Source organism: Spea bombifrons, chromosome 7, assembly GCF_027358695.1.
Source record: "Spea bombifrons isolate aSpeBom1 chromosome 7, aSpeBom1.2.pri, whole genome shotgun sequence".
Taxonomy (NCBI): Eukaryota; Metazoa; Chordata; class Amphibia; order Anura; family Pelobatidae; genus Spea; species Spea bombifrons.
Window position 1 is genome coordinate 47,386,983 of NC_071093.1, and position 11,644 is coordinate 47,398,626.

At 40.5% G+C, this 11,644-nt stretch overlaps 2 long non-coding RNA genes across 3 annotated transcripts; one reads left to right on the forward strand and one right to left on the reverse strand.

Moving 5' to 3' along the window:
• The first annotated feature begins 5,195 nt into the window (after positions 1-5,195).
• Positions 5,196-8,031, forward strand: LOC128501573 (uncharacterized). 2 transcript variants are annotated; one of them, XR_008355046.1, is made up of 3 exons: positions 5,196-5,539; positions 6,287-6,419; positions 7,844-8,031. It is a non-coding gene; the product is annotated as an uncharacterized LOC128501573 (long non-coding RNA). The 2 variants fall into 2 exon arrangements; XR_008355047.1 differs by lacking the exons at positions 5,196-5,539; positions 6,287-6,419 and adding an exon at positions 6,806-7,044.
• A 1,135-nt stretch (positions 8,032-9,166) lies between these two features.
• Positions 9,167-11,358, reverse strand: LOC128501574 (uncharacterized). The gene is made up of 2 exons (XR_008355048.1): positions 10,790-11,358; positions 9,167-9,388 (listed from the first exon to the last, which is right to left on the reverse strand). It is a non-coding gene; the product is annotated as an uncharacterized LOC128501574 (long non-coding RNA).
• Between the last annotated feature and the right edge of the window lie 286 nt (positions 11,359-11,644).

Below are 11,644 nucleotides of genomic sequence, written 5' to 3' on the forward strand. Positions count from 1 at the left end.
TTGTCTCTTCCTTCTGTTTTCTCTCTCTTTTCTGTATATTCTCTATTTCTCTCTATTTCTGTCCTGTTTCTTTTATTTTTTTTTCTCTCTCTCTCAATCTCTGTGTTCTGCTTATTTTATCTCTTGTTCTTTCTGTTCTTTTCTGTCCTTTCTCTCTCTCTCTCTCATTTTCCATTTCCTTTGCTTTCTTTCTTTTCTTTACCTATTTCTTCCTTCTTTCTGTCCATGTCACTTTTTTTTCTTTTTCATCTGTCTCCTTACATTCTTCCCTTTTGTTTTTCTTCCATTCACTTTATTTTTCTCTGTTGGCTATTTTCACTCTCCTTATCTCATCACTCTCTACTTTTTTAATGTGTTTATTTTTTTATTTTTAATGCCTTTCTTTTCTTTCTTTCTGTCTCTATCTTGGTTTTGTCTGCCAATTCATTTTTTTCCATTGTTTTTATCCCTTTCTTTCTCTCTTTGTTTCTCCTGCTCCCTCTTTTCCCTTTTTTTGTTGTTAAAACGTTTCTTAAATTATCCCTTTTCTGTCTATATATCTTGCCACCTATATCTTTAATTAGCCTTCCTTTTCATCATTTCTCATTCCTTCATTCTTGTTTTCTTTCTTTTGTTATTTCCTTCCATCTACTAATCTATTTCTATCTATAGGTATCTCTATCTTGTCTGTATCTTTATTTTACTTCTTTGTATACATATGTCCCTATCTCTACCATTTATTTATCTGAAAAGTCCCTTTTTTCTTTTTGTTTATTTCTCTATGTCTGTCAAATATATAATTCTTTCCTTCTAGCTCTTCCTCTTTTCTGTCCTTTCTTTTGTTTCTTTTTATCTTTTTTTATTTTTCAGCCCCTTTTCTTCCTTTTTCTTTTACCTTTGCTTTTTTCTTTACTTTTCTTTTTTTTCTATCAGTTTAATTCCTTTTTGTTTTGTTTTTTTTTCTTTTTGTTCTCTATGTCTTTCTACTTATCTTTCTTAATTCCATCTTTTCTTTTTGTCTATTTTTATCACTACATTTTTCTTTCTCTTGTTTTTCATGTCTTACTTTTTCTCTCTCTACCTCTTTAATTTGTCTGCCAGTTCTATTTCTTTATTCCTTCCTTTAATTTATTTCTTCATATAGCTCATATAGCTCAAATATCTCTTATTCTCCTTCTTACCCCTTTTTAAGATTATATCTAATTGTGCTGCCATTTCCTTCCTATTTATCTTTTCAATCATCTCTCTCTTTGGTTTTCCTTTTCTTCTTGCCTCTTTGTTTTTTCTTAATTGCTCTCTCTCAATCCATTTTACTTTCTCTCTTTTCCTATCTTCCTCTCATGAACCTTACCAGGTCAGGAAAGAGTCTCAGCTCGGGGTTAACGGTTAATTCAGATTGCTGGTCTTTATTCATAATGAGAACCAAGTACAAAAGTAAAATAAGGCATGCAATAGTCCAGAAACCAATGAGTTAATCCAAGGCAGGTAAATTATATCTTTTGTTGCAGACAATTCATAAAGCAAAGCATAAGATAACAACACGAAAGTTCATAGCATGAAGTCTATGAGAAAATCCAGTTGGAGCTGTTGTAGTAACAACAGTTTATGAAAGCAGGTAGGCAGATATACACCGGTGATTACAGTTCTTACCCCAGAGTTAATAGATACCTCTAATACCCCAGAGTGAGATATTGGAGCTATAAGGAGTATTGGAATCTGTAGCAGGTATAACTATGACGAGCAGAATCAATGAAGCAGATTTGAGCAGAATCAATGAAGCAGAGCTGATGTTCCAATAAGACTTCTTATAAAGATACACAGGCTTCTGTCGTTGAGGAATTTGAGTCTGGTAATCTTAATTCCAATGGAACCAGGTTCTTTAGTCAGGTAAATGCAGGATATCAGGAGCCAGATTACGCAGCCAGACTGTAAGGTCATCACAGTCTTAATGTAAAGGCACCTAACAAACAGGGGAGTGTCCAGATATTGGCCTGGTCATTAGGTCAGGTGTGAATGACATAGACTTCAGGTGAAGGAGACAGGGTAATAAAGCCTGTTGGTTAGGTCAGGTGTGGTAATGGCATAGGCTTCAGGTGGAGGAGGCATAGAAATAGCATAACCAAACACAGCTGAACATTAATACACGGAACATGGATTATATACATAGCCAGACAAGACATTTGCCAGGTGGAGTGACCCCTGGTGGTCGAAATAGGTAAATCAGAAGAAAGGGTAAAACTTGAAGGATCCTGTAGTCAGGATAGAATCCTAACACTTCCTCTTTTTCTCCTTGTTCTTTGTCATTTTCTCGTACTATATCTTTCTGTCTATATATTTGTCAAGCAATTATTTACTGTTTTCCATTTTTCTTTGTCTTTATGTTTGTGTTTATATTTGACAATTATTTATTTTTCTTTCTACCTTCTCTCTTATTTCTTCTTAATTTTTCATTCTCTTTTTTCTTTCTGTTTGTCTTTACTTTTTTTTGTTCTGTCATTTGTTTCTCTTACGTTATCTTTGTTCTCTACCTTTTTGTAGCTTTAATCTGTTTTCCCTTTTTGTTAATTTTTTTTCTTTTTCTGTCAATGTTTCCAGTCTTTTTCCGTTGCGTCATCTTTACTTTTCTTTTTTCTTTCTCTTATCTGACCCTACCTCTTTATTTTGTCTCTCAATTCTTTTGATTTCTTTTTTTCTTTATCTTTCTATTAATCTTTCTCTGTGTCTGTCAAATCTTTCCTTCTGTATTTCCTTTCCTTCTTTTCCCTATCTCTAATTTGGCTAGCAATTCCTTCCTTCTTGTTTTCTTTTCATTTTTTCTATGCTATTTCTTCATTTACTTTTCTGCCTCCCTCAATTTTTCTCTCCCTTCTCATTTTATTTCGTTCTTCTCTGTCTTTTTTTCTTTCTGTTTTCATTTCTGTCACTTTTCTTGTTGGGATTCTGTACCAACATTTTTCATAATTTCTGTCTCTTCATCTTTTTCTGTTTATATTTGTCTCTACCTTTATCTCGTCATCTGCCAATTCTGCCTCTCTTAAATTCTCTTCTTCCTTTTTGTTAATTTGTCTTTCTATTTAGCTGTCTTTGTCAATTCTTTCCCCCTTTCCTCTCTTGTCATTTTCCCTCTTTTCCTTTTTTATTTTCTTTTTTCTCTTTCATTTCTTTCTCCCTTATTTGTTCTTGTCCTACGTCTGTCCCTACTTCTGGCTTTACTAGGACTGTCAGTACTTATTGTCTTTGTTTTTGTACCTATACTTGTACCTCCTATTTATAGTTGTAGCTGTCTCTGATTTCCTTTATATTTTCCTGTTTTATTTTTTTTCTGTCTCTTCTCTCCTCTTTTTTCCCTCTTTACTTTCTTCTTTCAATCTTTTCTGTATTTCTTTCCTTGTTGTCCTCTGCTTTTCTCTCTTTTGTTCATCTCTTTTCCTGTCTTTTTTTCTTGTCTGTCCCTCTTTCTTTCTTTCTTTCTTTCTTTCTTTCTTTCTTTCTTTCTCTGTATTTCACTTTGATCTTTAGATTTTTTTCTTTCATTCCTTCTATTCTTTGTTCTTTCTTCAATTCTTTTCATTGTTCCTTCTTTCTTAACTTTTTTCTCCTTTTCTATCCTCGTTTTCTCCTTTTCTATCTTTCACATATAGCCTCTCAAAGTCTATCTTTTTTCTGATTGAGTTATGTATATATGGTTTCTCTTTTATTTTCTCTTTTTTGAATACCGTGTATTTTTATTATGTATATTTCCCTATAGATAATTTCACTTATTTCTCTTCTTTCTATCTAGCTACATATATCTGTCTCCAATCTTTCTCTTGTCTTTTTCTCCCTTATTCCTATGTTATTTCTTTTCTTCATCTGTCTCCATCTTGTCTCTCAATTTTCGTTCTCCCTCCTTTTCTGTTTCTCTTATTTTCACCTATAGCCATGTAAAAATAATGTACACTCTCTTTGTTATTTTGTCCTTATATGTAAAACCATAGAATTCAATCATCTGTTCCTTAGAAGGTTTGAAAAATTAGGTAAATGCAATCTCAAATGAACAACCCATGACATAATACACTGTGTTTTTATTCAACAAAATTAAAGCCTACATGGAGAAGAACTAAGTACACTTATACTCGTAGAACCACCTTTTGCAGCAATAACTTGAAGTCATTGTTTGACTTTATCAGTCTCTCACATTATTGTAAAGGGAATTTGGTTCGCTCTTCTTTACAGCGTTGCTTAAATTCATTGAGGTTTGTGGGCATTTGTTTATGCACAGCTCTCTTAAGGTCCTGCTACAACATTTTAATCAGGTTGAGGTCTGGACTTTGGGCTACTGCAACATATTGATTATTATGGTTTTCAGCCATTCTGTTGTAGATTAGCTGGTGTGCTTGAGATCATTGTCCTGGTGCATGAATGATGGACTTTAAATTATTTGGAAATGGCCTTATAACCCTTCCCAGATTATTGGGCAGCAAGAATTGCTTCTCTAAGATCGTTGCTGATGTCTTTCCTCCTTGGCATTGTGTTAACACACTCCTGAATGCTCCAGACCAGCAAACTGCTAAAACTTCGGCTTTTATAGAGGTGGTAACACTTCATAATGATCAATTAATAATTTAGTAGCAGCACCAGTCTGCTACTTAGCATCTTAATTACTATGGAAGAGGTAAGGGTTTACTTAGTTCACACTTGGCTTCTCCTGAATCTAAGACAAGACCAACAAATGATTAAGGTTTGAGTCTTTACAGCAGGAAAAACTGGCACTTGATGGGTCAAATGAGGCTGATCTATGAGCAGGTTCTGGGTTTCTATGTATAGGTCAATGTGTTGGGGTAAAAGATATTTTATTGAACTATACATTATGCAGGGCAACTTGATTAAAGTTTACACAGCTTACAATCTTTTGGGAGGATGAGGGGAAATGAGACAGAAAGAGAGGATCCTTTTGGCTGAGGATGATGGGATTGTAGGGAGGGCATTGCAGAGAAGTCAGTGGCCAGATATCTCAAAGGTGATGAGAAGAGATGACTTCTTTCAGGATGCTGGTTGAGGATATTAGGAGAATATATGGAAAGCTCCTCTGAACAGGTGGGAACAATAGGTAGGGGAGGGTCTGACAGAATAGGGCAGGGGATTCCAGAGACTAGGAGCAGGGTGGGTAACATCTCTCTCTCTCTCTCTTATTTATATTTCCTTCTCCCTTTGTCTTATTGTCTTACTATCTGTCTGTCTCTAGTTCTGTCTCTAATCTGAATCTTTTCTGTCTTTGCTTGTTTTTTCGATTTCTTTCTCTCCAGTTGTCTTTTTGTTCATTTTTCTTTCTGAATATCTATCTCTCTTACCTCCCCTTGCTGTTGTTTCCTCCCCTTTGGTTAGAAGAAGTGTCATTGTGTATAGATCAACCTGCATAACGGGGACTATATTTACTTAACAGCTTTTGATTTTGACAATTAATGATTAAATGTACAGTTCTGGAATGCAATGTAATTTTTTTTTTTTTTTTATGAGCCCTTGACATGGATATATACTGGCCTGTGCTGACCTTACAGTGGAATTTGGTGACGTGCCTGCGGTAAGTACATTGTGGAACATAGAGACAGACTGATGTGGGGTGGCCTTAGTCAGTTATTTTTACATGCACATTTTGGCTACTGATGTTTATATGAAGCACCTGCAAAGATCACTCACATGTTTACTTCTTCTTTAGTTCTTGTGGCCACAGGAGGCGTAAAGTAGGTAGAACGTAATTCCTGACCCTAATGCTATCAGCGTTGGACAAGTGGTCACCCTAGATGTACCCCCATTACCATGCTCAGGGCAAGAGATGAGACAATGAGGTCTGCTTTGCAAATAGATGTGAATTAGCCTCTCTCCTTACAGCTAAATGCTGTGCAGGAGATTAATTTGGCCGAACACCTCTCCCTGGCCATGACATACTCGTCTCCAGCACTGGCTCGGAGAACACCGTGACAGGGATCTGTTCAGATGCCCGTGAACATGCACTGAAATCATTCCCCACTGATTTCCATGTGAGTGCTTTCTTGCCAGTGATTGGCTAATTCATGCAGCAGTTCGTGTGGCAGGGGAACAACTTCTAGGTCAGGTTTCTTTCTTTATTTTGAAACAATACATGTTAAAGAACTTATGCCTCCTACAGGGTGATGAAATTACATGCCTGGTATGTTAGGTCTCTTTGAGACTGCATGCCAGTTTTAGTGGTTGCCCTTCTCCTACGGGCTGAAGCATAACTCTGTAAAGCTTCTTGCCAATGTAGAGATCTCACTTCTAATAGCTGCTCATCTCCTGCTTCTTCCTGCAGTTGATCCCATCAAGCAGAGAAAAATTCCACCATGGACCAGACAGTTTCCACTAACCTGCTGCCTGCTCCCTCCGTCAACTACCAGGAGCAACCACCCTTTGACACCGTGTCCTGAGGGGTTGCATTTCTCAAGGTTCATATCTCACCGAACAACATAAATTTGTCATGCATGCAGATGCCAGAACCTGCTGGACACAGAATTACGTCAAGGGGGGAAAAGCTAGTTACAAACCCTCTAAAGTTCATGGATTGTCTGTGTGTTCTCTTCTGGTGCAGCCCTGATCCTTTCATTCTGTGTGTCTGAGGTCTGGAACATCTGACTTATGGCTTTTCCTCAATTCTCAGACTTCTGTTTTTGTGCATATTGTTCGCTGGTCAACCTTTTAATCACAAACCCTTCAACATTATCTGGAGGTGGCCCTGTCCTGCTAGTATAGGACAGATGGGTTGGATTTAACTCTCTATGCACCAGACTGAAACACTACCCTTTAAATACCCCTGTTGTATACTGGTTCCTGGATTTATTTCCTGTGTATTATGTGCCTTCTCTGTTATTATCTGTTTGTTGCTTTTTGGATTCTGTTACTGTGGCATTCTGGAGATTAATAGATATACATAGTTAGGAGTTATATGTAAAATAAGGGAAGAAAAGACTCTCAAGGTAAAAAAGCATAAGCAGCCCCAAAAAACACAAAAACATTTGGTTCCTCTACACATAGAAATACAGATGAAATAGGATACAGGTGGGAGTGCTACAGGTCAGAAGTAAAATACATATATATATATATATATATATATATGTATGTATTCAACTGGCAAGCACTATACATAAAAACTTGGCGCTCCCACCTGTATCCTATAGCTGGGAGTTATGTTTTTTTGGCAAGTGTGCTGAGTCCTTGCATGTAGTTAACACACAATGTCGCCCTGCTAATCAGATGATTGCTAATGTTGCAAGCCGTTATAACATTTCTGGGATTACCGTATTTCTCAGTGGCGACGAGGATATATATATACATATTTTGAAAAAGAAAGAAAAAGGAAACTGTAACCTTAACTGAAAATTTTCATTATTTGGACAAATAAATTACATTTTGATCTAGATGCACATCTGCCCCCAGGCTTGCCACTCTGCCCCCCAGATATGTCTTATACCCCATATATGCCAATCTGCCAGTTGACGTCTGCGTGATGCGCGTAGACAACCTCTGCTTTTGCCCGGCACTTCTGTCGTGGCTTCTATGACCTTCTGGTGCTTTGTCATAGAAGCCCCGGCGGAAGTGCCAGGTAGCTGCGGAGGTTTTCTGCTCGCATTTACTCTGAAAGAACTTATTTTCAAGCAAATGCGCTACTTAGGTTATTAAGTATTTGTGTATTTTATTACCTTGCACAGCCAATGTATCTAGGAAATTAAATAAAACACAAATCCCCGGTGGATTAATATTAAAGCCCTATTGTAGCAGTAATTTGTGCAAAACAATGAGAATTTCCTCTATAATTTTATATTTATTGATTTATGGTATATGATGCTCAATCAGTTATGTTCTTTGTCCACAGAGTGGCAGCATATTCCACATAAAGCCTGCAGTGCCGACTTTCTGCAAGCAGGTGGCGCACATTTTTTTATCTATACCTGGAATACAAAGTTTGCATGTCATTTTCAGTTAATCTATACATCCAATGCTGTGCTTCCTTGTGTTATTTATTTACTGTATACCTGCAAATACATGGTGAAGGAAAAGAGACGTGCATTACAGTGATGGAGGGGACCAAAGGGCGATTGCACTGGTAGCCTGACCCCTTGCACCCCACCAGAGCTGCAGGAACTGACTGTACATGACTATGTGACTGTATATGTATGTAAGTGTGTGTCACTAAGGAAACTCATTTATAAATCAATCACAGTCCATGCCGGTGTCAGCGTAGTGGGAAAATGGTCTGGTAGGAGTCTCAGTGCAGGAACATGTTTGTGATAAGTACCCTGCATTTGGCAGAAAGGTGGAGGTGCATGTGGATGCAGATGGTTCTCTGCTGCAGCCTTAGGCTTCTTCCTTGACAGCAGCAGAGACTGGCAGATGGCAGCAGAGACGGGCAAATGATAGTGGAGACTGGCAAACAGCAGAGCAGCAAATGGAAGGGGAGTCTGGGGAGACTAGGAGATGGCAGCAGAGACTGGGGGGGGATAAAACACAATGCAATGGTTAAACTAATTAACACTTGCCTCTCTGGCAAACGACTTTGGAATGAATTTATTATGCATACTCTTACCCATAGCAAAAACAAAAAAAACTGTGCAGGCTTTTTATAAAACTATACATCTTACAGGGCTGGACCCCTAATTAAAATATACATCATATAGGGCTGGCTCATTAATTGAATTATACCTTTATAGTGAGGTCAGAGGTGTAAATTTAACTGAACGAGGTTTTACGTCACTGACAAAGTGGTAGATAAATGGAACAGCCTCTCAGCATAAGTGGCAGAGGATAAAGCAGTGAGGGAACGTAAACATGCACGCGGCTCCTGTATCCTGTTTCATTACTTTCTGGTGCCGTCTGTACCTATCCTGCCACACCTTCATGCGGCCATAGCTTGTAATAATATTTGGCATTCATTTTATTAGAAAAGCTGCTATGGCATTGTCAATTCTTATGCTATAGCGCCCTCGTGTGGACATAGCTTGTTATAATATTTGGCGTCCATTTTATCAGTAAAGCTGCTATGGCATTGTAATTTCTTATCCTATAGCGCCCTCGTGTGGACATACTCTGTGATTGCACCCCGTTTTTAAAGCGCTGCTGCACAGGCTGTAGATTTAGTGTAATCTGTGACTAGATGGATGGCTTTTGTGACATTTAATGAGCAGCAATGTCCTGCATATGTTTAATTAGCTTTTTATTATTACCTCACAGACCCGATGAGCAAAAGAAAATGAATAAATCACATAAATCCCTCGTTCATGTGGAACGTCACACTCCATCTTGGAACACCCAGTTGCGGTCGGCCATCTAGGAACACCCAGTCGCCGCCGGCCATCTTGGAACACCCAGTCGCCGCCGGCCATCTTGGAACACCCTGTTTGGATCCGCCATCTTGGAAAATCTATTGATAGGGTTAATTAGGTTATTAAGTGTTTGTGTATTTTATTACCTCGTACATACCATGTGTTTAGGAAATTAAATAAAACCCATATGGCCAGGTGGGTTAGTAATAAAGCCCTTTTGCAGCAATAATTTGTGCAAAAACAATAAGGATTTCTATTTACTGATTTTCCACCTGCTGGTGGCATCTATTTTTTGATCTATACCTTGAGTACTGTGTTTGCATGCAATTTTCCGTTTATCTGTACCTGCAACGCTACGTTCTTATTTATTTACTTTCTACCTGCAAATAAACGGTGGAGGAAAAGAGAGGTGTATCAGAGTGATGGAGGGCACAAAAGGACTCAGGGGGATTGTACAGGCAGCCTAAACGCTTAAAACCTGTCCTGGTGACACCTGAAGGTGTCTTTCTCTCGTGACCTGACCTTTAGTGACTGACTGTGCGTGCATGACTATGTGACTTCCTATTGCGTAATCAAAGTCCATGCCTGTGTCAAGGTAGCGGGAAAATGCTCCGGTAGGACTCTCAGTGTAGGAACAGGTTCGGGATAAAAACCCTGCATGGGGCAGCAAGGTGGAGGTGCATGTGGATGCAGATTCCTGTCTACTGCAGCCTTACACTTCATCCTTGATCGCTGTAGAGAATGGCAGATGGCAATAGAGACTGGGAGACTGTAGCTGAGTGTGGGGAGACAGGCAGAAGGCAGAGGCGTGTGGGGAGACAGGCAGAAGGCAGCAGAGAGTGTGGGGAGACTGGCAGGCGGCAGCGGAGTGTGGGGAGAGTGGCAGGCGGCAGCGGAGTGTGGGGAGAGTGGCAGGCGGCAGCGGAGTGTGGGGAGAGTGGCAGGCGGCAGCGGAGACTAGGAGATGGCAATGGAGACTGGAAGACAGTAGCGGAGTATAGGGAGAAAGGCAGAATACAGCCGGGTGTGGGGATACAGGCAGACGGCAGCCGAGTGTGGGGAGACTGGCAGACGGCAGCCGAGGGTGGGGAGACTGGCAGATGGCAGCCGAGGGTGGGGAGACTGGCAGGCGGCCGCGGAGTGTGGGGAGACAGGCAGGCGGCCGCTGAGTGTGGGGAGACTGGCAGACAGCCCCGCAGTGTGGGGAGACTGGCAGACGGCCGCGGAGTGTGGGGAGACTGGCAGGCGGCCGCGGAGTGTGGGGAGACTGGCAGGCGGCCGCGGAGTGTGGGGAGACTGGCAGGCGGCCGCGGAGTGTGGGGAGACTGGCAGGCGGCCGCGGAGTGTGGGGAGACTGGCAGGCGGCCGCGGAGTGTGGGGAGACTGGCAGGCGGCCGCGGAGTGTGGGGAGACTGGCAGGCGGCCGCGGAGTGTGGGGAGACTGGCAGTGGAAGGCAGAGATGGGCAAATGGCACCTGCTCCTGGGATTTTATACTCACGCAGCAACGCAAGCGATCAGGAACGATAACAGTCCGGCTCAAGGAGATCACACGATGCCAAATACTGATAACACAGAAATAATACACAATGCAATGGTTAAACACATTAACACTTCCCTCTCTGGCAAACTACTTTGGAATTAATTTAATATGCATTCTCGTACCAAAACGAAGAAGGAAAAAGCTCTGCAGGCTGCTGATTAACTATACAGCATACAAGGCTGGACTCCTAGTAAAGCATACATCATACAGGGCTGGCTCCTTAATTGAACTATAAATTTATAGTTAGGTTAGAGGTTTAAATGCAATTTAAGAAAGTTTTACCTCACTGCCTGAGTGGTAGATAAATGGAACAGCCTCCCAGCAGAAGTGGTAGAGGCTAATTTAAACATGCATGCAAATATGTATACCGCTCCTGAAGCCCGTTTCATTATTTAAGCAGTTCTGGTGCCGCCGGTATTTATCCTGCAGCCCCTTCATGCGGCCATAGCTTGTAATAATATTTGACATTCATGTTATAAGTAAAGCTGCTATGGCATTGACATTTCTTATCCTATATCGCCCTCGTGTGGACATATTCCGCGATTGCACCCTGCTTTTAAAGCGCTTCTGCACAGGGTGTAAATTTAGTGTAGCTTGTGTCTAGGATGGCTTTTGTGACATCTAGGATGGCTTTTGTCCATGCGGTGTCAAGGTAGGGGGGAAATGGTCTGGTAGGTGCAGGATTAGGTTCGGGATAAAAACCCTTCACAAGGCAGAAAGGTCAGGGTTAGGTTAAGGTGTATGCTGATAGAGATGGCTGGCTTCATCCTTGATGGCAGCAGAGACTGGCAAGATGGCAACGGAGCCTGGGAG